This window comes from Dermacentor albipictus, chromosome 7 (assembly GCF_038994185.2).
Source record: "Dermacentor albipictus isolate Rhodes 1998 colony chromosome 7, USDA_Dalb.pri_finalv2, whole genome shotgun sequence".
NCBI lineage: Eukaryota > Metazoa > Arthropoda > Arachnida > Ixodida > Ixodidae > Dermacentor > Dermacentor albipictus.
In genome coordinates, this window is record NC_091827.1 from 51,623,551 (window position 1) to 51,648,948 (window position 25,398).

The 25,398-nt window shown below is 47.4% G+C and overlaps 1 protein-coding gene across 3 annotated transcripts in view; it reads right to left on the reverse strand.

The window, feature by feature from the left end:
• The window catches only part of LOC135910174 (ATP-binding cassette sub-family G member 1-like), a 77,385-nt gene extending 52,187 nt beyond the window's left edge, over positions 1-25,198 (reverse strand). Inside the window, exon 1 of one of the 3 annotated variants that reach the window (XM_065442230.2) lies at positions 25,049-25,198. The gene's annotated coding sequence lies outside the window, so the exon portion shown is untranslated. Of the gene's footprint in view, positions 1-12,987; positions 13,331-20,889; positions 21,015-25,048 lie in introns of those variants that run through there. The other 2 variants (XM_065442231.2, XM_065442229.2) reach the window with 2 other exon arrangements.
• Between the last annotated feature and the right edge of the window lie 200 nt (positions 25,199-25,398).

Genomic DNA, 25,398 nt, shown 5'->3' on the forward strand with positions numbered 1-25,398 from the left:
AAAACCAGGCCGAGACTGGCAACTCGATCAGGGCATGATAATCAATTTAGTTATAGGGCAAACAAATCGGTGGGACAGGAAAGACACAAGACAAACTATCACTCTTTCCTGCGAGGCTCCGTGGTGTGAAGCTACAGAGGTACGAAAATGTCACATCAACGAAGCCGAACCTCACCCCGTTCACTCCCTAAAGAAAGAACGCGGTACTATACTGTAAGTCTGTGCGACCCCATGATTAATTTGAAGTGAGAAGCCCTTACGATGTCCTTGAATATAGAGCTTCCTTGAGCAAATCACTCACAGCTACCACGAAGGCATAGGCTCCTGACAACCCTTGAACCCACACGAGGATACCAGCACGGCAGGAACACAGACACCGAGAGTGAACCGAATGCTATGCGATTCATCAGCTTCTCACTCCCGTTCAGACGTGCGCAGCCACACGTAGGGCCGAACTCACACACCCACACACACACATGACAAACGGATACGCAGACTAGGACATGCGCACTTGAGAAGGATATGCGCATTTGAGGAAGTATCACCTCATAGAGATAAAGCATTTTCTTGTAATCACGATCACAGAGAGAACAAATAAAGGATGGACCTTGACCATGGAAGCAGATAAAAATAAAAAAAACTACAAAGTGGTGTTCCCTTTCCACGGGAAGTGGCTGCCGTGACGCTGATACTACATAAAAACATTCGGCAGAGCCACTTAAGACTGCTTGCGTGTGGGAATGCGAAAGCATTATAGTCCTTTCTGCTGATTCGACGTATGTGTGCGGGTGTTTGTGATTATATCGGCCGCAGACAGGCTGATTTTATACATTCATGACGCGGCGTTGAGAGTCCATCGCAGTGGACACAACAGCGACGAAATCCGAAGAGCAGGTGACGCGCAGGAGGCGGCGTGCTCATTTTACACAGCCCAACACGTGGCGTCGCCTCCTTCCCATTGGGTGCGCAGTCACGTGCCTAATGACGCATGCACCGGGCCACACCTTCAGTCAGCCGGATGGCTGCGACGTGACGCACGCACTAGGCGAACCTTCAGCCAGCAACAAGCGTGGGGCCGCCGTGGTTTCGGGTGAAGCGTGCTCGTCTTGCATCCCGGAGGTTCGGGTGCGATTCCCACTCAGACCGAAACGTATAAATTGTCGTTTAAAAGCGAATAATTTATTTTGTTCAAGGGAACCTCTCTGAGAAATGTGACGTTAATCCGAGCATTTTTGGAGCCTTCTTACCCTGATCGGTCACGCCCCGACTGCGACGGATTTTCACTTGATGCTTTCGCATTAGAAAGTGCCCGGCCTTAATAATGAGTGAGGCTATCAATGCCATTTCTATGCAGTTGAAAATTTCGAATAATTTCATCAGTTGCCATTGCACATTCATTCCTCGGTCACGCTGTTTCTGCGAGTTCGCCACAAGAGCGCCTCGATGCCTTTCTGCGACCAAAAATCTCTCATCTTCTGTTTACCGTCTCATTTTCTTTCCTTTTCAATTTTCCCGCTCCATGCAGCTGATTTTGTAGGATCGTCTGTATTTCGCCTCAATACACTCAATGAAGAGCTCAGCGCTTCCAGCCTTTCGCTAAACTAGCAGGACTGGACGTTTTGCCGGATGGGCCGAGGCGCAAAAGTGAGACTACCAAAAACTTACACCAGTAGCGAAGTAAAATACACTTGGTTACTGCGTGCCGTGATGGCTACCTGTCTGTCACGTTGAACTCCACGTCAACAGGTGGCTGCATCGTGCAGGGTGCTGACACTTAAACCTTCGCTCAGCCGATAATCCGGTAATCCGCCTCATTTGCCTGCCTTTAGCGGAATACCGGGCACGCTAAAGCTCTTTAATGTCTGAAGGCCTTAGATGGGGGTGCGGTGAAATAAAAGTAGATGTACATAAGTTACCATTACATAAATCAATTCCTAATGGCATAATTCCTAAATGCGTAAGCGTCAAGAATGACGGAGACGGAGATGGGCATGCGGAACCGTTCATTAGCTGTCTTCGGGATGAACGATCAATTTAGTGAGATAAAAGGAACGTAACTTTCTCTAACTGATTAGTAATATATGATACATATTTCGGCTGAATAAGGATTTCACTTTTCACAAGCAGATTATCAAAAATCTTGTGTAAGAATAATAAACGGGGTATTTTCCTCCTCAGAGAGAGGTTAGGAAAGCCCAAATTGAGTTTCATCGAAGATACGCTAAATAATCCAAAATTATTTGACAGAAGAAAACACGCGCTTCCGTTTTATACTGTTTCTAATTGATTAGGAAGAAGTTCGTTCTACAACGCACGTGCATACTGAAGCTCAGACCTTGACAGTGTTTTATAAAATACGAGTTGAAGAGGTGATGTGGCATTGAAAATGCCCGGCGTGAGTAAACTAGTTTGCGATTAGCATATTTACCAACACGGCTAATATGAGTTGGCCAAGGAAGCTTCACCATTATGTGAACGCCTAGATACTAGTAACACAACACTACTAGCACAATATCATTATTCTTATGAAGAGGAAGCTTTAAAAGCAGCTAATACCCGCGATATTCTAATTATTTACGTAGCGTAGCTTTCAAAGTAATTTGCTAGAAGTAGCACTGCTTCCTGATATCACCGAGGCCTCATTCAAGTGCAGTAAGTTCAGAGTCAGGCAAATTATTGCGAACGGCAGTTATGGTCAATGAGGTGGCCAGTCATGTCCATCTGTTAGTGACATTTTAGTTCAGGCATCGCGCGTTTAGAAATGACATACATAGATTAGCCATGAATGGCGAGATTGAAGAAATGGCCTTTAGGTTACAAGCTCGGAATTATAACCAAACCACGCCGCATGCTTTCTTGTATAAGATTCGAACAAGTATGCCTAGATGAGGTTGACTGCAGGACACATTTGAAACATGCGACACGCATTCTGTGAAATTACTTCTTGGAGAGTGTACACTTGTGCTTGAGTGTCGGGCAACAATCTGTACCTTCTAAATACTGCGAAAGCTTTATCGAAGTTCACTGTGTCTTAATGTATGTCTAGTCATCAATGCGCAACAGGGTAGCTATAGTTACACTGTGAAAGGTACCCGTTGTTCTTGCGCATTTTCTGCTGTAAATATTACGGCACTATGATGGTATTAAAAAAAAAAAAACAGAGGTTCAGTTTATGAAACCCCGCGCACGCGCACTGTCTGAAGATGGAGAATAAAAGGACGCAGGAAAAAGGTTGGAGGGCAGTGCCTGAAGTAAATGCCACGGGGCCCGCACATGGCACATACGCTTTTTTAGTGTTTTACTTATGGCTCGCGGGGAGTAGCACAAGCGTATTGCGTTACGTTCTTCTTTCTTTTTTAAACTTGCGCTGAACTACGTGGGGAGTTGACTGGATCTGTGGCAGCATGTGTGCTATCTCCCATCTATTCACTTTGTGCAACCCTGTGTATAACTTGGGCGATGCATCCATGAATGCTTGTGTGTGTCGTTCATGTCAGGCAGGAGAACATCATGATAACTTGTGGAATCTGCTCGTCCTTTCTAACGAGAGCAGCTTCTATAAAAGTCTCTGGTACTTCTGCTTCCTGCTCTCGCCAAATGGTGGCCCATGCTGCATTGCCGTGTCATATTCTCCGTATTCCCAGGAACGAATTAGACGAATGCAGTTTCGTAGGCTTGCCCATGTCCTATCGAGTTTGCGGAATAATGATTAAAAGGGTTACGCCCAGAGACTTGTACATGAATTTAAAAAAAAAAATATGTACCTGAAGGGCACTGGCAATATTGTTAGTCATTTCAGAAACCCCAATTTCTGTGTATCAATGACAAGTAAACTGGGTCCCTCACTGTTGCTTCACCAAGAGTCCTGCGTAACAATGTGTATCAAAAAAGAGGTCATCACCAGCTGTCTGCTTTTACCGATGAAGTGTGGTGCCCTTCATGCGCATTTTTCGCTTTCATCGGGATTATTTTGCGATAGCTTTAATTTTGCAACATCGCAGCTTATTTTTGCGAATTGAGAAACACAGGATTCAAGTTTTTTTTCTATTTGGTCTACTTTCTTTCAGAGCACTACATGGGGTCAAATCAAGACAGCACACAATATAAACTCCAAGAACACCGGGAAACAAAATCTGCAAGACCTTGAACACCGGATCATAGAAGCACAATAGTACATTTTGGTATGATGCATTTCTTCTACATCAAGCAGCTTTCCTTGAGTGTCAAAATTAAAGGGAACTGTCGCGTAGTAATAGCGCACTGCTCAAAAATAAATTTATGCTCGAGAACTTATGCCTTATGTTCATATTCTATTCCTATAGCGCTAGCATCCGGCCAATGTCCAGCATGGACGTCACGTATATGAGCAATATAATCTAAAATGCATGTTTTCGTCAACAGCCCCAGCAAATAGTTTTTTTTTTCAATAAACGAATTATTTTCTACCATTTATCTTATATTGCAAAGTAGTTTATGCAAGCATTTTGCTCGTGCCAACGGCTTCCGTCAGTGTTCCAGAAGGTCGGGCCTGTTCATGCTGTCATTGCAGTTTGCTTGTAAGGTGTGCGCACCCAGGTTGCTGTCTACATTTCTTCTTGTGTCCACTGTAGGGCCTTAAAACGTAATATTAGTGCCAACAAAAAGCAATAAGCTTAGGAATTTTTGTAATAGGTGGCTTCGGTGCATTGGGAGACACGTTATATATTGTTCTAAATATATAGGCGAAGTCTGTTTGTCGATCAGACATGTCAGATTTTTTTTTTGGTGCCCTGTAGCCTCACACTTGAGAATTAGACTTGGCCGATATTTCATGAACGATTTGCATCGTATATTCGTTTAAACACCTTCACATCTTCATCCTTGAGTTACAGTGACTTCTAACACACTTTAAATAAGGGTTATCATACTTTTATGTGGGAATCAGTTGCCACTTTGCTTTAATTGGCAACCATCCCTTTCAGGGTCGCGTCAACTTTTTATGCTTCAGATGAATTGCATAGTTGTTAAGTAACTAGCAAATAGTAAAACAGAAATACTCTGTAGCAGTGACAGTAGAGCTCACAGTAATCTGGATAGTCTGATAACAGTGAATAATAAATGTAGAAGGCTCATTTATATCGAAAAGCGCCATTCTAGAATTTACAGGGAAACTGCTGAAATTGCACAAAATATGACAGCACGTTATTGTGGTGCCGAGGAAGGAAATTATATGCGTGCGTATTTTTTAAAGGAAGTTGGTGTAAATCAGACAACGTATTTATTGCGTTTCCATGGAAGCAAAATTGCACACATTTGTATTTTTTACGGAAAATTGCTGTAAATGTGACGGTGCACTATTGCAGTGATGAGGTGTGAAATTACGGGCGTCCGTGTTTTTTACAGGCAATGGTTGGCAGCCGATTCTGCCGGGAAAAATGCCATAGAACAACAGCCTATCTTTTACAGCGCAGGTGAAGTACTTTGGACCGTTGCGATTTTCATTAGAGTGCATACATGCCGTGAGAGAGAGAAAGAAGGTGTACAAAAATGTCGTCGACGGCTTTCATCTGTGCCCGTGTACAGGTCGTTCTACGCTCAATACCTAGGGCAGGACGTTCTATGAAGAGTGTGATAACGATGCCTGTAAAACCTGAAGTACATTTGTTTTTCAAACCTCAAACGGGTGCACTGCCTGTCAAAACATGGCTACATGAGAGAGATGTATCTATTTGCTACATCATCAACTGTTTAGCAAGAAAAAAAGAAAAAGAAACGTACACTACACTAAAGAAAAAGGCATCTGGCATTACTTCGTAGAAAACGGCGGAGATTTCTTTGCAACTACGTCACGGCCACTAGTATGCCGTTCCCGTTGTGTTAAGCCAAACGTTGCCTATAGCACAGATCACTATCTCGTTTATGCGCCAGGAGGCTGATAAACACCGACGGGCTGGCTGCTGTTGGTCTCACCTCGTGCCAGTCACGTACCATTACGTTTATCGTGAGTTGGTGCCGGCAACTTTGGTGCGCACTCGGTCCTGCCCCCCCTCTTCGTTCGCCACACTGGCACTTCCCGACTCACCGCGCTTTTAGGAGGCGAGCACTGCCCCGCATTTCTTCAGGGAACCGAGTCAACGCAAAGCAGTGCGAATCACTCAAACCAACGGTTGCCCTTTCCACTGGAAAGGGCAACCTTAACTGGCACAGAAATTTACAAAATGTTGTCACTGACCAAGAGAAGGACGAATTTCACCTTTTTGTGCCCGTGCGTGAACCTTATTTTGCTTTCTAAACAAGGACCTGTATTTAGAAAAAAAAAGGTCTTACGATAGAATTGTTTCGTAAGAACAAATTTCAGCCAACCCCGACGCTAGACAAATCATCGGTGAAGATGACATGCCAACGGTGAGGAGCGCTCACGCACGGAAAACTTTGTGAATGCGGCCCAAGGTTCCAGTGCATGCATGCAGTGCATGCACTGGAACCACCATGCAGCATGCAGTGCATGCATGCACTGCATGCATGCAGTTAATCGTTGGATTGGTATGTGAGAAGATTTGTAATTGCAGTCCCAAACTTTTCCTGGGCCTGACGCTTCTCCGTCGAACCCTTGAATACACCAGCCTGACCCGGCGGCGTTACTCTCTGCCAGATTTCGTTGCGCAAAAGAGTGGACGCGGAGTCTGAACGTATTTAAGATGGTGCCAGTCCTACTTTAACGACATGAAAATGGTGCTAGCCACACTCGTCTGTGTTGTTGACGCTCTCGGCTGCGTCTCTTTGGTCACCTTCGCAGCCTGGCGGAGGAGTCTGGAACTACTACAAAACACGCATGTGTTCGCGCTGCGACCGGTTGAAATGCGGGCTTGTTAGTACGCTTTCGTGTTCACAAAAAACAACATCAACGCAAAGAAACGCCGAAAATGAACAATGACCGCTATTCACAAAAACGTCTTAGGCTGCAATTCGTGGTAAGAGAAAATTCTAACCAATCTCGACCCTGCACATGCTAATAGCGAAGGTTAGTGGCAATGGACAGTTCCGAAACAAAAGCTTTGGTGATTCAGCCGCAGCAGACGACGGCAGCGGTGCGCATGTGTCATCGCCTTCAGGGTTTTTTGTCCGCTTATTCAGCGCGTTGTCTTTTCATCGCTTCTTGAAAACATTGAAGCTTTGGTCCGAAGGCACCCCGGGCTGCTCCAGGCGTGAGTGCATCCAGCCTTGCGACAGCATCGGCCAAGTCAAGGCGCGGTTGTGACGCGCCAGCGACAGCGGGATTTCTGGCGGCGGCCGCCGCTCCAGAAGGATCGTATTCTGCGATGTCACATGACTCGAAAGCGAGATGTTCTGTCGGAGGACGTCGGTGCTGCCTTGCAAGGAACTGCGCAACGATGCCCTCGCAGTAGTACAGCCGTGCGCCTTTATATTATACCAACTTGTTGATGCTTCCCTCGTTCTCTCGACTTTCACCAGCGTGCCGGAAAACGAGGGGCTGTCGAAACAGACGCACAACTTTGAAATATTTACCGTCAAAGCAGCAAGCGCTCACAGAGAATCGCGGGGACGACGATGATGATGGCGGCCAAACGGGCGTCGGTAAGAAACATAAGACCAGCAGATGCATCAACAACAACCAGCTCGATAAAGAATTAAAAGGGGCCAGGAGATCATTGGAAAAGCATGGTCGTCTAAAACGTTTCGCGTCCTTGCGCTCACTGTAGGAGAGAGAGAGAGAGAGAGAGAGAAAACATTTATTTATCATCAGTTTGGGCGACTTCCTCGCAGGGTGGAGCCCTTAGTTCAGGGCCCCATTGGCTCGCGCCACTTCACGTGCCCGCCGGATCAGCCGTCGCTGCTCTTGCGGGTCTGAGCTGGTCAGCGCAGTCTCCCAGGAGGAAGGGGAAGGTGAAGGAATAGGGGAGTAGCCCGGAGGGTGTGGGCATTCCCAGGTGCAATGATATACTGTGGGTTTTGCTCCACAATAGGGACAGTATGAGGGATAGTGTGTGGGGTGGAAGAGGTGAAGATAAAAGAGGCAGGGAAATGAATTAGTTTGAAGTTGTCGCCACGCGACGGCATCTTCTCGATTAAGGGAATTATGTGGTGGAGGGAAGTGTCTCCTGGTGGCTCTGTAATATTGTAGAGTTTCAGTGTAGGTCATTGGTTCTGTCGGTGCGTCGTCTGGGTTGGACAGCTCTTCCAATGGCGCCCGGTTAGCGAGCTCTCGGGCTACCGCATTAGCGCGTTCATTACCATGGAGAGAGGCGTGTCCAGGTGTCCAGACGATACGCACCCTGTGTAACGCTGTGGGGTGTAATGATGTAAGGATGCGGTGTGTGTAGGGTGTCACCTTCCCTTGTGCCAAAGTCCTGCAGGCGGTCTGAGAATCTGTGACCACTGTGATAGGTCCATCCGGCGCCGGCATGGTTGAAGCGTGTACGATGGCTAGGGCAATAGCAGCTTCTTCCGCCGTGCCACTGTCCACAGTGTTGAGCGTGGCCGAAGCTCTCAGAATGTCTGCACTATCTAGTACGACCAGACATAGGGCGCGTTTCTGTGGGTAGCGGGCCACGTCGGTGTATAGGACTGGAGTGTTTGATTTGTCATCGCCAAATAGGCGAGCCAGGGCTTGTGCTCTTGCCTTTCGTCGACCTTTATGACGGTCAGGGTGCATATTCCGGGGAATTGGGGCCACGTGAATTTTGTTGCGAATGCTAAGCGGAAGAAGTGTGCGGTTTTCCTGTTGTGGTGTTCTTGGTATTTGGTATCCTAGCCGGGATAGAATGTGGCAACCTTGCATTGTTCGTTGCAGACGTTGCAATTGGCTGTTAAGATGACCTTCAACTAGTTCGCGGATGGTGTTGTGCACCCCCAGCCGTAGTAGGAGCTGCGTAGACGCATGTTGGGGTAGTCCCAGCGCTGCCTTTAGTGCCGTACGGAGGAGGGTGTCCATCTGGTGCATCTCAGTCTGAGTCAGATTATGATAGGGGAGGTGGTAGGTTAATCGGCTAATTATGAGGGCTTGCATGATTCGGAGTACGTCTTTTTCTTTCAGTCCTTGTCGGCGGTTTGTAATGCGTTTTATCATGTGCGTTATTTGGGTAACTTGTTGGCGGAGCACGTGTAGGGTATGTGTGGCCTTCCCGTTCTGTTGTATGTGAAGTCCTAGCACACGTAGCCTGTCTACCCTTGGAATAACGTTGCCATTGAGATGCAATGTGATGGCTGGTGGAATATCGGCCTTGTTCCGTTTTTTTAGTACAAGCAGGAGCTCCGACTTCTCAGCTGCGCATGTGAGTCCTCCGGCTGTTGCATAATCCTGAACTATATTTACGGCTTCCTGTAGTGCATCTTGAATGGCGCCGTCTGACCCTGTGGTCACCCAGATTGTAATATCATCGGCGTACAGGGCGTGCTGCACGTTCGGAAGTTTGTCGAGGAGCGGTGGTAGCTTTGCCATCGCCACGTTGAACAGGGTGGGTGAGAGAACCGAACCCTGGGGAGTCCCTCTGCCAGAAAGTTTTATGATATCCGACCGAATATCACCTAGGCCGATGGTGGCTGTTCGGTCAGATAAAAAGGCTCGGACATAATCATAGATGCGCTTTCCGCATCGGGAGAATGCAAGGTTGTTTAGAATGAGGTCATGTGAGACGTTATCGAAGGCTCCTTTGAGGTCCAACGCCAGAATGGCTCTTGTTTGAGCTTTACTTGGACCATCCACAACATCCTCCTTAAGTTGTAGGAGTATGTCCTGCGCAGACAGACCTGGTCGATAGCCGAATAAGGTATTGGGAAAGAATTGGTTCGCTTCGAGGTGAGGCTGGAGGCGATTTAGCACTACGTGCTCGAAGAGCTTGCCAATACACGAAGTCAAGGAAATGGGTCTGAGATTTTGGAGGGACAGTGGTTTCCCGGGTTTCGGAATTAAGGTGATATCGGCGTGTCGCCATTCCTGTGGAAGCGTTCCGTTTTGCCAATTGTCGTTGTAGTATGCAGTGAGTTGCTGTATGGACTGGTCGTCGAGGTTGCGTAGCAGTGCATAGTGAATGCCGTCTGCTCCGGGCGCCGTGTTTCGTCTTATGCCGTGTAGGGCTGCCCTCACTTCAGTCTCTGTAATGTTGCCGTCCAATTGTGTTTCTTCCTCGTGTGGATACTCTTTGTACTCCGGTCGGTGGCCTGTAGCAATGTATCTTTGTTGCAGTGTTTGGAGGAGCGCGTCATCATTCATTTGTTCTTTGTGGATGATAGTGCGGACTGTGTTCGTTGTGTGCGTTTTTGTGTGCGTTGGGTCGAGTAGTGCTCTGAGGAGAGACCACGTTTTTGAACTACTTAGTGTGCCATTAAGGCGGTCGCAGAGGTTGTGCCAATTGCTATTAGTGAGGCTGGTGGCGTATTCTTCAGCTTCTGCTGTGATCCGGGCGATTCTTTGTTTCAGCCTACGGTTGTGCCTCTGCCTCTTCCATTGTTTCGTCAGGCCTCTTCGAGCATCCCAGAGATGGAGCAGATGTCTGTCCACATCGGGTGTCTCCGTTGTTGCAGTAATTTGCTTAGTGGCGGCTTTAAAATCTGCTTGTACCTGTTGTGTCCACTCGCGTAGAGATGGCGGGTCGTGTTGTTCAGATTTGGTTCTGTTGCGCCGGAAAGTGTCCCAGTTCGTTATTTTAATTGAACGTTCTGGGGTGCGTGTGGCCGCCAGTTGGACGTCTGTGGCTAGAATGCTGTGGTCACTGCCCAGATTCTCCATTAGGTTGTTCCAGGAGCATTTAGTCAACCCCTTGACTATAGTTAGGTCAGGGCAGGTATCCCTGCTTACACTGTTACCCATTCTGGTTGGTTTGTCAGGTTCTGTCAGCAGAGTGAATTGATGAAGGGTCATGGCGTGTGCTAGACGGCGGCCTTTTGGAGTTTCTGTTTGGTACCCCCAGGCTGGGTGGGACGCATTGAAATCTCCCAAAATAATCAATTTTTTCGCTTGTTTACTGGCGGCCGAAAAAAGCTGTCCGAAGTCGTCTCGTCGCGATTTGGGTGCACTGTAGATATTAAGCAAAAACAAGCTGGTTTCATATCGATTCCTAGGTACAATTTCTAAGAGCACATGCGGGATGTGGGAGCTGTCGAGCGTGTGCTCGATCACTGTGATTTGTTTGGACACAAGGGTGGCAGCTAGTGGTTGTTTGGTGGTGTCATGCTTGTCGGTGTATGTATTGTATCCAGTGAGTGTGGGAGTGCAATGTACTTCTTGAAGTGCTATAACGTCTGGTGGGTGAGGACGTGTGGCTAGGAACTGTGTGAGGGAACCCTCACACAGTTCACACGATCGAAATATCATGAACAAAACTAACAGCGGTAGAACAAGAGCAAGGTTGTAGTTTGCGTTTGCGTTGGACGAGGTACAAAATAGTAGCGCCCTAGAAATGGCCTATACAAGAGATTACATCGGCTCACTTCGGCAGACCGCTATTAGCCAAGTAGAGTAATACACGTGGCCCAAAAGAAGGAGCATCTTAAACGGGCTTGCCTGGAAGCTCATGCTTGACTTGGTCAAGATGACGCTTGACGTTGTCGCGACTGGAGTACTTCACCGCAAGACACCAAATACTGCCCCGCAAAGCATCAGATAGAGAGTGACATCGGACCACACGACGGAGTTATGAAGACGGTCCCCAGACAGGCAAACCTAAAAAAAAATACAGACTAAAAGAAAGGTTATTCGGAGAAGGGCGTCTTGAGGAGGAACAGGCGAAAGCAGGAAACGCCGCAAACCGGCCGGGTGTCGAATGACCGCCGGTCTGAGGACGAAAGTTGGAGGAGTGACGCGTTCAACTTCGGATCGGCCGGGCGCTAAGAGGCCCACAGGAACGAAGCCCACCCGTCACACTGCGCGAGGCCAGATGCCGCCATCGCCAACTCCACTGGCTGCTGCTTACGCCGCCGGCGATAATTAGAGCGACCAAGCCGCTACCAATAACGGAGCCACAGGATCAAGAGACTCCATTAGTGAACTGACATCGCCGCACGACATCGGATAACGGACTAAGTTTAACCTGCGATCCCTCTGCTAAAGTCTCACATTGTTTCATCATGCACCATGTCCTGTTATGTCACATCAGATGCTTCCCTCCCCCCCCCCCCCCTTTGAACTGTTTGTGTCATATTTCTCGCATGTCCCTTGTTGATTTCCGGTATAAGTTGTGATTGTGTATTTGCGTGTGGCGTCTCCAGTTCATTCTCTTCGCGTAGGTAGCACACCCCCTGGTTTGACATTAAAGTTTGCTACGGACGGCAACGCACCCATGACAATTTCCTAAAAATCTAGGGCACGTTCGTGCCGGGACACACGGTTTCTTGACGAAGTCAAGGAAGGGCTTCCCCTTAGGGCGCACTTCTTGATGCGGTGGTCAACAGAGCGCAGAGGAAAACGATGCACCCACTTGTGAGGAAACACCTAATGAATACTTGAGTAAAGATTCAAACAGATGGGAAAGTTAAAGCACTGTTTGGTGGTTGGTGCTGGGTGACCCTCGTGTTGAAGAGCATACCACCGCACAACGTTACCGAAAAAAAAAAGAATCTCAAAGCAAAACCACAGGCAAGAGATGGTATTAAGCGTGCAAATAACGTGTGTCCTGTCGTGTCTGCTGTTATTTGCCGCCCCCCCCCCTCCCCGTTTCAGCGTGAGTGTTTAACTCCAGTAAAGGGAGTTGTATACACGGGAGCAACAGTGGTGGTGGCAACATATCGCGGCGCTTTGTTGAGCTATCGCGTGTTAGATGCGTTTTCACATTGCACTAGTTGGGGTGAAAAATAACGCCTAAAACAACTTCTGCCATAATCGCGCCGCCGCCGATGTGTTTACTGCAGCAGAGAAGCCTAGCGCACACGCTCAGTGAAAGACAAAGTGGAAGCATCGGGGTACGGTCGTCCGTGGTGCCACACTGCGCAAAAGTCCGCATTGTGGTGAAAAAAAATGCAAGCATGAAACAGAAAGGAGGAGGTTACACTGACCGTGAAAATCCTCGTGCCTCTTGTTCCTCGGGTGTGGGCCGATAAGAGACGAGATGTATACACTGGGACGCGAACACACATCAGGCCTCAAAGGGTCCCTCCACAAAGCTTTACTGCTCGCATCGGCGGTATCTCACACGGGGAGCTCCAGCGAAAGTGACAGCGAGTGCAGCGATAGGCGGGCGATATCCCGGAGGAGACGGGTCGGCGACGTAAACGATTCTTCGTAACTGCGCGCCGCAGGTGAACCGCGGTGGTAAGCGCTACGCGATCGCCGTGTTGCCTCACGCGTCGAATGCGGCTCGCGTCTCGTGCACAACAGCGCCCTTCGGGTCGGGCGCTGAGCGGGCTGAGGGAAAGGGGATGCAGCGACAAAGCGAGAGTGCGCGCGAGAAAGGCATGCGTACAGTTATCCTTGAGTGCGGGCGAAGTACAAGCGCCTAGAGCGTTGCGTGGCCGCTGTTGGCAGACACACGGGGAACGGAGAGGGGGGACGGAAGAAGGGAGGAGGAAAGTGCGATAGGTCAGCGAAGGGAGATTAACGAAAAGAGATAACAAAGATATGCAGAAACGCGACCCAGTGGAGAGAGACCCGCCGCTGGAGGCCGAGCGTTTGCGTACCTTTTCATGAAACGGAGTGACAATCGGTCGTTTCTCTCTCTCTCTCTTTTTTTTGTTCCGTAGGCTTCATGCTTGTGGAAAAAGCAACGCCAACATTTTTCCGGACAGTTGATTGTGCTATAATTGAATCACATGCCCCAATTTTCCGGCGCTATGCGGTATCATTCTTTTTGCCTATAACACGAACAGCTGCGTGGTTGACATGGCCGAGCCGTACCTAAAGCTATCCGGATAAAAGTTAATAGGAATAAGAAGCGTGGAAAACGGTCCGAAGCCGGGTTGGAATCTAAATGACACGAAGTTTGTTTGCGTGAGCAAGGTAGCATCAATAGCGGTGTCGCATGTAGCTGCCAGCTGTCTGTGACAAGCATGAAGGCGACTTATGATGCTTCTCGAGGAAAGAATGTTGACGAGATGTACATGCACAGAGAAGCAAACCGCACATCTAAATACTTGCATCGTACTCTCTGCATCACAGTAATCATAGTAGCTCAGCCATTCTGGCGGATTAGTCAAGAACGGGTGCGTGGCCAGTGGCCCATATCTAGTGCCGAAGTTGTCTGTTCGGGAACATACAGAGCAGCCGGCAGCAATTTATCTATTCGGGCACAAACCCAGTGGGCCAGAGTTGCCTTTATCTGTCCGTATATATATATATATATATATATATATATATATATATATATATATATATATATATATATATATATATATATATATATATATATATATATATATATATATATATCCAGTGAGGAAACGCAGGCGAACGCCCTGGCACGGGAAAGGGGCAAAGAAAGCTTTGCTTTATAGATGTAGTAGGGTAAGTCTCTGACACGGCATTGTAAGAAGATGCAGATGCAACGCGTTCGATAAGAACCGTTGTTCGGGCTAGTTATAGTTCCCCCTACGTCGTTATAAGGAGGAGGCAAGGCCCATAGAATTTGACAAGCAGAGGTTTAGGGGCTTCTGTGTTGTGTCAATTCCAGAAATAAAACACTTGGCCAGTGCCTGCCTGTCACATCTTTGTGCACATCCTTTTCGCCCTGTTGCAACGTTTGAAGGTGAGCGTTAAATGTCGGTATAAGAAGGCTGCCACCCCAGGGCTCGGCCGGCCCCCTGCAGGTAACACAGAGCCAAGAGCAAAACGCCGCAAAGGTGCAGAGAAAACGCGTCTGCCCAAATGTGCGGCACAGCAGCTGACTGCATGGCGTGACTGGCCGATCATAACCGGTTCGGGAAACATCCAGTGGCTACACCAAGCTCACAGCGGGGGCAGGGAAGCTGGCCGTGGGGAGGAGGTTGCCACCAGAATGCAGCTTCGGTACAGAGGCTAGAAGGTTTTCCTAGTGTCGTGAACAGCCGCCATTACAAGGGGCCCCTGTGAAACCAGTTTGGATGCACTGCGTAGGTGGCGCTGCAGCTACCAGGCGAGTGGGTTTGGCCGCGCTGTTCTATGCGCGTCGTTCGCCCAGCCAGTTGGAAAGTGCGCGCGGGCTGGGATTTGTGCGTGATTTGTTTGTGCCTCTCGATGCACGTGTGATAATGACGACAAAAAAGGTCGCACGTGTTTCGTGCCGCTCTGCAAAGGTGGCTACAAGACGTCGAAAGAAAAAGTGTCGTTCCGCGCCCCGTCCGACTTTCATCGGTTGCAAGAATGGGCTCGAAACATAACGCGAGATGACAAGGCTCTCGACGAAACCTGTGGTGTGTGCTCAAGGCATTTCGACGAACGCTACGCTCAAAGGACTTGATAAATTGCTACTTTGTCCCGGCTGTTCGATTGAGCCTCTCTCACCTGGCCAACATACACAGTATGGAAAAGCGTACTTCTCGAAAACCTGCACTGTGGCGACGTCCGATATGCAGTACTTGCCTACGATGCAGATACTCAAGAAAGCTTATCTTGAACCAGTTCAGCAGGCAGCATAAGAAACGACTAGCGACTTTGAAACAAATAAATGCAAGGGAAGCGAAAATCCCTTGACTTACTCCGCCCCCCCCCCTCCAAAGAAAAAAAAAAACTTTCAATAAGACCGTCAAAGACCTCCGGGCACTCACGCAGTCCATGCCAACTATTGTGCTGCTTTCCGAAACCAGGCAAAGAGATTTTTCTTAAATCGTGTATAAACCAGTTAGAAATTTGTTTCCTTTGTTCTTTTTTGTCAAGTGAACATATTTGTCATGTGAACATTTTTTTATTGTCGTATAGGAGATCCAGTTAGGATTCCTTGCTTTGTTTTTTCTTGGTCAAGTGAACATGTTTGTAGGTATTATACATAATTAATTAAATTGATTTGAATGTACAGTGTATGTATATTGCTGTATGTGAATTGTTATAACCTTCCTGTAAAAAAAAAATTGTGCTTCGCAATTAACTTACCATGTCGAAACTGCCTGCGTGAATTCAGGGTGTCTAGGGCCTAGTCAGGTGACCACGTGTGACACCTTTAGCCCTCTTCACCCGGACAACTGTATATTGTCTAAATTTCAATAAAGTCAAAGGAGAAAATCGGAGGCCTTCTTCCAAAGCAGCGCCTTGGTCTGAAGGCATGTTTCGAGGCAGCTTCCAGAAAGTCAACCCGGGGCATGCGGTTCTATCAGCTGTGGGTGTTGGAATGTATCTTCATGCGGATGAGGAGCCCACAGCTCCTGATCCGCATTTGCAAAGGGACAACGTCAGAAACATCGACATGACAGAACGGTTTGCAAAACTAATGGAAAGACTAATTTTTATAATGTCGTTTAGAATCCCGTCAAAAGGCCTTCGTGCTGATTCAAGGAAGTGCACAGTTTTTGAATGAGTTTATTGTTTTTCTCAACGAATGAGAGGAATATGCTGTACAGCATGGTGACGGCTTTTTAAGTGCAGGAACTGCCCTTGGGCTGTGTGTAACGCTGCAAAGTACCCTGCCGCTTGTAAAATACTTGACCACGTCCCTGCAATACAAGTACCTGTTGACCGCAAACCTAAACCAAGACAGGATGGAGAATGTATTTGGTATTGCGTGCCAGTGCTTCGGTTGCAATGATCATCCAATAGTGGGGCAGTTTTTGATAATTATCAACAACCTGGCTTTCTACAGCCTCGCAAAGCCTCCAAAAGGAGCAAAGGTACCTGCAGAAGTAGTGACTGCCTCCTTGCAACCATCTTACGTCACTCCCCCCCCCCCCCAAAAAAAAAAAAATGCGCGAATAACTGAACTTGTGTAATTTACTGGATGGCGGAAACTTGGCTTCTGCTGCATGCACAGCTGCTCTAGGAGCACAGCAGCCTGAGCGATCCTCAGGGCTGTGTAGACGAAAAAAAAGTGACAGCAGACTAATTTTTTTTTATGTAGCTGGGTATGTTGTCAGAAAAATCCTTAAAAGATTACCTTGCCCTGAATGTGCAACTTGTTTCAGCACTTTTTCTTTGCAAGCCGAGTTAAACAACAATGCCTCGCTTATTCGAAATTTTGACCATGGAGGCTTAGTTTATCCATCAAGGCCAATTGAACAGCTCATAGCAAAGCTTGAGGACGCATTTACGGTGTTTTTCAGTCGCAATAAGCTACACGCAGATAGCATGGTCAGCTTTCTGCATTTTCTTCAGGGACGTGAGATTCAAGGTGTGAGCTACGAGGAGCATGGACGTCGAATTATGACAGAAGTGATGAAGTTTTACGCCTTGACTAGGATGCATTTTCTTGTAAAGTCAGTAAACAAAGAGCGCAGCGATAAAAGAAAAAAGCTGCTGAAAATGAGGCGCTGTCGGTAGCCTCGCACAGGGCACTTCGCACAAGGAAAGGCATTAGTATATTGTTGCCATGGAACCTTGTGTAATAAGGACATTCCACCCTGCGATTTGTCCCGCTTCATTTTCTCGTTTCGGTATCATGTACCAGATGTGTTCTTACGCTTCTTTACGGCGCAGTAGGTCGGGCCCGACGTGACGCTTGCATTTGCTCCTGCCGCGCCACGCTGTCGGTGTTACAGCTAGTCCGGGTCGAATCTAAATGACAAGAGAACCTGTGCCAGAGTTTGCACTGTCTTTAGCACTTTAACGCCTTGTCAAGGCAGTGACAGCAGCACACACACGATCTACCGACTGAACCAGAGAGCACTACACCCATAAGGGCCTCTCGCGCCCGCCCGCGCGCCAGCGGGCGGTAGCGCCATCTGCCTTGCGCATAGCAAGTTATTTCAGCTGCGCCGGCTCGGTCGTGGCACTAGGAAAACCTTCTAGCCTCTATAGCTTCGGGGAGCTCCTCCGTCTGACGTCCTTGATCCTTGAGCCGTGTCAGAGAGTGCGTTCACCGGGCCTGGTAAATTGGTGTAGCGGCACGCCAGAGGAGAAAATGTGCTATGGGCCGGGGCGAGGAAAGAGATGATTCTTGATACGAAGGAGCGCTTGTTCAACGCCCACCATGCTCGACCCGCTAGCATTTACACGAATCCGACGACTGGTTTTCGGTCTGACTACCGGTTTCATGTACTCGGCGTGAATGGCCGCTGCGCTTGTGCTGCTGCGCTGAAACGGAAACACTTCGCGAGAACTATAGGACAAGAGAGGCTTTCCACGTAAGTGTGGGAAAACACACACCCTGTGTTTCTGGAAGGATCCATCGCAGCTGCCAAAGAAATCTCACGTCTGCTATTCGATTAGCTACGCAAGTTTCTCTTGCTGAGCCATTGGCGAAGCCCGTCGGACACAATGAAAGACAGAAGAAACGCAAGCTTTAGTGATTCCAAGCATTGCAAACTCATTTCCTGCAGCATCAGCGCGTTTACAAGGAGCATTCACCACGTTCTCAAAGACACGCTTCTTTTTTTTTTTTTGGTGATGCGCACAACGTCGACTTCATCCGCTACAGCACCGCCTGCAGTCCCCTCCGAAATACAGGCGCAGACTGCGCTCCTCTCAGTGTAGTCGTAGCGCGCAAAACAACGCCCAAATTAGCGTGCGGAGCGCAGATGTTACGACATAGCTCAGTGAAGGAAGCAGGACGGATGTTTCTATAGCTACAGGCTGATTTAGCTTTGCAGCGCCGTCTCGGAAGTGCTCCACCTGAGCGCATCATTTTAGCTGGTGTAGGATAAGTACATAGTTACACGCAGCTAAGCGTGTCACTTATCACGGACACACATTTAAGAGAAAATGAACTATACGGCAAGACGGAGCAAAGGTAGGGTCCATACACTTCGTTTTACGATGCGTCAAGCCATTGGTGGCTATTAACAGGCACTGCTAAACATGGTCGGTTGTGGTCAGCTATGTGGGCAGCCGCCATGGGCCAAGTCCTGCTCTGGCTCTCCGAACAGGTCAAGTTTTGCCCTCCATTCTGCATATTACATACCTAGGAGTTTCTTCATAAAGTGGAATGGTGATGACGATCACGACATCGAGAACTGTGACACACAAGCACTGTGGGCAACTGGACAAGAATTGGGTTGTGCGGGCAAGTATTTAAAATGACTTCAATTGTCAAAGGCTATTCATGACTCGCTTAGCTTTCCTACTACAAACAATTAATTTAGTCAGGAACAGCCAGGAACGGAGGAGTGGCAGGCGTCTCGACGCGCCACGGTCTCCTGACACATATTCATCAATGTGACGAGAACTCTTAGAATACTCCACGCACTTTCCGGAATCAATCAATCAATCAATCAATCAATCAATCAATCAATCAATCAATCAATCAATCAATCAATCAATCAATCAATCAATCAATCAATCAATCAATCAATCAATCAATCAATCAATCAATTCTATCTATCTATCTATCTATCTATCTATCTATCTATCTATCTATCTATCTATCTATCTATCTATCTATCTATCTATCTATCTATCTATCTATCTATCTATCTATTTCCGTAATCTGGGGGAGTGGGTCACCATGGTCGAATGTTCAAAAGCCAACGTTTGGCCCAACGTCAGCGAGTATGAGGTATTTGTAACTAGGTGCGCCTCTTCAACAAACCTCTTTTACGCCGACAAGGGTCTCTGGGGGATGCGGAACTGGCTCTGTGGCATTGGGCACGTTGCGCTCTTCAATGAATATCTCTGACATCGACTTTGGGCCTTCTGTATGTGACATTGGGAATTTTGACAGAATACTTTGTTACTGCAAACTCATGTAAGGGGAGCTTCTGTTTTGTGTACCTTAGACCCTGTAACTGAGCTTTTGCCGCGCGTGATCAGCCCCATTCTAAACTTGATGTCATTTTAGAAACCAAAATGCAAATCTTTAGGAGACAGTGATAAAATGCAGATTAAAAACCCCGCGCGTACCCTTATGCTGTGATTTCACAACAGTCGACAATGTGTTTTGAGCCAGAAGCGTGCTTTTGTAGCAGCGCGACTATCGCCTCGAAACCTGACGAAGTGGAAGAGGGCTGGCGCGCATGAGGCGCGACAAGAGAACATGGCTGCCATTGAACACTCCGGTAGTGCTACCTTTCGGAGCGGCTGTGCTTGGGCACTCACATGGGAATGTGCGTGTGCATCGCCTTAGAAAGATTCTTTATTGAATCAAACCGATTTCATTGTTGACCGTATTATTATTTTCATTCCTCCTTTCTTGGCTCATTTATACCATACATAATTTTTTTTCTCTTGATTGAATGACACTCTACTGAAATGTTTTGAACTTTCCTCGCTTCAATTTATACAAAAAAATTTTAGATCTTTAAACTCATTACCTGAACGCATAGGCAAAGTCTGCCCAACTCTTGGCCAATTGTCGTGAGTGAGTAAGCGCCAAACTCATCAAGAACATCACTATCATCACCATCGTCATCATCATCATCATCATAATCATCATCACATGCTAGATGCGCTCGACCTGAGCGGCCGCGGTGTGGGCCGCTCCCGAGGTCACGTGACACCATGGCTGGCCAGCTTATATAAACCGTGGCTACGGCGGCTACCTCCGTGCGCCGCTTCCCACAAATTGGTGACACCGGACCGCGTAGCCCAGCCGGGCCAGCGTCGTCCCACCGACTATACCGAGGCGAGTGACGTGGCCTCACGTGGTCGCGCAGACGTCCCGTGGTTGTACGGTGTCCGGGAATGCTACATCGAAATGCCGCTGGCTCATCCAGGTGGACCGCAATTTCCTTCTCAACAAGGTTCCAGACTCCGGCTGCCATTCCCCGGCCCCGACGCCTACGCGGACTTGCGCGCAGCTGTCGTTGCTCACCACGTCACCTCGAGCGCTCACATCGCAACAGCTCTCGCCAGATGAACCGCAATATGTACGCGGCAAAATGTGGCTTAAAAAGGCGGACACGTACCTGTTGGTTTTTTTTCCACAACGTTTCTGAGGCGAAGTTGTGTCTTGGAACCAACGGATGGCGGAGCGTGGGGCGTAATGAACAACTCCGTTTCCAAATGCGCCAAGCGAGAGCGAGGCTTCCCGTATACGACTGCGCCGGAAAGGTAATAAATACTGCCGTCGCTCGGCTTTGTCCAACAGCTGTGGTTGCGAACATCATTTAGTTTCGCCTACGTGCACGGAATAGTAAGCTAGTGGAAATTCTTTCTCGAGCATGAGCGAGATGGGGGAGAGATAGATGAGAAAAGGAAATGTTGTCTGGGTAACGTGCTCACACCGTGAATAAAGTCATACAAAAAACTGGCTGAACTAAGAAACAAGGAAGTTTGAGAGGCGCTACAACGAAACTGCCTCTCTCTTTTAAAGCGAAATTTCCTATTTGCGTACTATATATCCCGGTATACGGCGTGGGTCCTCTGTCAGCCGTCGGTTTCTTGCTTGATGACGAAGGTTTGTCGTTCCATTTCTCGCCTAATGATGATGCGGATATAATTAGCCATTGTGACACGCTGTGTAAAGAGCGAGAAAGAAAGGGATTTTATTTGTATTAAGTAGGGCATCTGCCTCGTAGTACAGGGACCCGTTGGCTCACGCCACTCCGCATTCCCACTGAACTAGCCTGCAGGTCTGAGTTCACGGGCGCAATATCCAAGGAAGGAGATGGGGGTAGCTCGAAGGGTGTGGATACCCCCAGGTGCAGTAATATGCTGCGGGCTTTGCTCATGGACAGAAGGGGCAGTATGAGTGATTATTGTATACTATGACATAGGGTAAAAGGACCGAGAAATGAATACGGCTGAGTTAATGGCGGGGTGGGGGGAGGGGAAGTATCGTCTGCTATGTCTGTAATGTAGCGTTTCAGTGAAGTACATTGGTGATGTTGGTGTGTCGTATGTCTGATATTATAGTTTATTGGAAAAAAAAAAGTATTGGTTCTCAGGAAAAAAAATCCGCATTCGTTTGCTCGTTTGGCTGGTTTACACAGTACTACGGTGCCTAGGCACGGACAAACTGCAGGAAGGTAGGCTGTAATGCACCTTTTTGTGAATGCAAGCCGCACCATGTGGCGGGTTCTCGCAGAACTCATTGAGTAGCTTGGAAGTCTGCAATACCGGAAACGCGGGTCGACAGTTGTTTCGGTACCGGATTCCCTCCTGTGGCTTCAGCTTGCTTCAGAGACATTGCTGAAGATTGATTGCTCGAGCCATTTGTCACAGATTCACAGGGAAATGCGTAGAGGGTACGAAAACAAATGTCTACATAGCAAATGAACTCGCCCAAATTACAGTACGACTGATGAAATATTTCAATATCGACAGCTTACCAAGCCAGTCATCGTTCGCGGTAATGCCAGTTTAGTACAAACACCTTGAGGTTCGTGAGGGAGTACGGCAGATGCACTCACCCGAAGTGCGATATGCCAGCTATAATACTTGTATAAGAAATGCCAGGCGCATCAAGCGTGCCATTGTTTGTGCTAAAGTCAATGTAGTGCAGACATGCTTAGAACAACAGAAAGCTGAGCTAGTTGGTAAGGATTCATAATGCAAATAAGGGGTGAGGCGTGTGGACACGGAAACAAGAGAAGTGGACAACACGAACGCCAGCTATCAACTGAAGGAATCACTGAGGCGAAAAAAAGAAAGGAGACACAAAACTCATCTGCGCATGCTCTGGAATGGTAGCACCACGTGTATATCAGGTACACGTGCCGGTCTACGTGAGCGGTAACTGTTAACGCATTTCATCTCTTCCTTATGTAAGGTAATCGAAGGCTGGCTCACGCACGCACTTCCACCATTATTGATCTGCCATGCCTCGACCATAAAACGCGTATCTTCATTCCCATGCCTGTACAATATCGCGCATTCATCTAACTCAGGCGTGTAGTTACACAGTCTTGGCAATGTAAGGAAAGATTAGAAGGCGCTCCATCGGTTAACGACCTTTTATGTTCCATTAGCTTCTGATTCATACACCCTGCCCTTTGCCCTACGTAGAAATGGCCACAGCTAAAGGGAACTTTACATACCACACCCATACGACAGTCAGTAAAATAATTGTTATTAATGTGCTTCACTGGAAAAATATCTGCTTTTTTTTACCTTTAACCTGCTCTTTTTTCCTCTCCACGGCAGCGCATGTCTTATCTAGTTTGTTGGGAGCAGTAAAAACAACACTAACGTCCTATTGATTTGCAACTTTTTAAAGCCTGTGCGATACTGAATGAATGTAAAAAATGGCCACTACTCTTTTCTTGCTATTACTCGTTTCTATAGTAACATCCGTCCCGCTCGAAATCGACTTCTTTAGGCGTTCAGCTACAGTGGCCACGGCTGCGCTAGGATAACCTGCTTCTAATAGGTGGCGGACCTGTGGATTAAAACTGGCGCTCATTCTGTGCGTATACGATCTGATTTATGATTAAGACAGACATGTTTGTTTAGGTCATGAGAAAGTCACGGAGGCAAACTCACTCGAAATACGATACGGAAGCTCAGATGTTTAAAGAGAAGACATGAGGCTCATCAAGCGGGACGCTGTTTGTGATAAGAATAATCTAGTGCAGACGCGCTCGTCTTCTTAGACTATCTAACAATTAGACTCTGATTCATTGAAGAAACCTGCTGCAAGCAACATTGAGCAACTGCTCATCGTTGATTTTGTTTCAGCTTTGTTCCGTGCTGGCGTAGCAACCTATCTCTATAGTGTCAGCAATACATTAGCAGTTTTAGTTCAGCACGTATAGTTAGTAGCTACAAGTTCACACTTTTGCTTCATTGCCATTAAGTAATTTATATCGCTTAAGAAATCAAGACACTTCTTATATACTGTATGTTTGTCCCTGAGTTTACAATGATTTTAAGGTATACACTAGAGAGGTCTTGTCTAGAGCAGCACGCCAGAGGAACATGGCCTTAAAATTGTTTTACTTTTGTATAGAACGCAGCTTCCTATACGTCCCTTGCAGACATCTACAGCTCCATCCCACACGTTTCTTCGTTCATCTCAAAGGCAGTTTCGTGCAGATCAATGGAAAAAAAAAATTGCGAGAATGTTCCAGGTACTGCGGGATTTGTAGGCGGAACATCACTAGAGAGCAAGTAACACTCAACGTTCAGAATGAGTAATTTTCATTTCCTATGCGTTTGTGTTCTCTTGAAATGTAGCAAAACCTTAACATGGTCAAAATTAAATGCTAAATGAGTGCAAGTTTTGCCATACGATGGATTTACCATGCTAAGTGAGCTTCAAGCTCGGACACGGTCCAGCCTCGGCTCAAAAGATCACTCGACGCATGTCCAGGGTTTCTGTGCTTTCTAACGTTTTGAAATAATAAAGGAATTCAACTAAAACGAGCTTCAAGAATGTTATTATGAGAACCCGTTAAATTTTTTGAAGCGGTAAGAAAACTTTAAACAAATTCATGTACAGCTGATGCTCTATGCAGGTGGCACATGCGCACATTATAGCACCCCATTTCCGTTGAGAGTTATCAGCATGTATTATCAGTACTATGCGTATTGTCAGTCCCGTGCAACACCAACAACTTCAGAAGAGCTGTCTGCGATGAAGAGATTCCAAAGACAATGCGTGAATTTGACAATAGAGCTCAGCTCGTCTTATCAGTGACGACACACTCTACAAACTCCACAATTGAAGACCCTAGTGGGATGATCATCATAACGTTGTCAGTTGGGCAGAATAGTTCTATCTCTTATTTTTTTTTCTTGCCTCTTGTTTGCGGGTTTTTTCCTGCGACAGGTTCATTGCATTGTTTCTGAAGGCGGGTACTTTAGTGTGGGCGAGTTAATGACTGTACAGTCATTCATTTTATTATTTATATATGAAATTTCTGTTGCAAAATGTCCCTTATCGATTGCAAACAGTCGTAATTCTTTCCAGCAGTCAAAAGTGATCCTGGAACTGAAAGTTCTCGTATTAATGCTTCCGAGGCATCGCAAAAGAATCGCAGGGAAGCGGTGTTCTGAAATCTCGAGGATTCGTCTCAATGAGCATCATGTGGTTATTAGTGGCAGAACGCTAACAACTCTCGATTTACCCCCTGCAGGGTAGGCTGGTTGACATAACGGCTTGAAATGTGGGAAGTTACTTACATGAGCTGTTTATTGCCTGGTCCGCTTCTTCGTGCACCTTCGCGAGAGACCACTGTTCAAATGAACGAGTATGCATGCGAAGCCACCTCCGACAACTCTTACGCGAGTCAGCAAGTCAAGACATGCTTGAAAGGCGTCTGTTTCTGCCAGCAGTAGGAGCGCCAGCATTCGGAGCTAACAGCGACAACGAGCACCTATCTCCTCGTGCATTCGCTGTAATCTTGCAACGGCCTGACGGAACTCGCCATGCAAGAGAAAGTGTTGGAGAGACAAGTCACAAGAAAAAGAGACGATGACTGACATTATCGCTAGCTTACGCGAAGCATACGTTAAGGTCTGCGGTTAGGGGA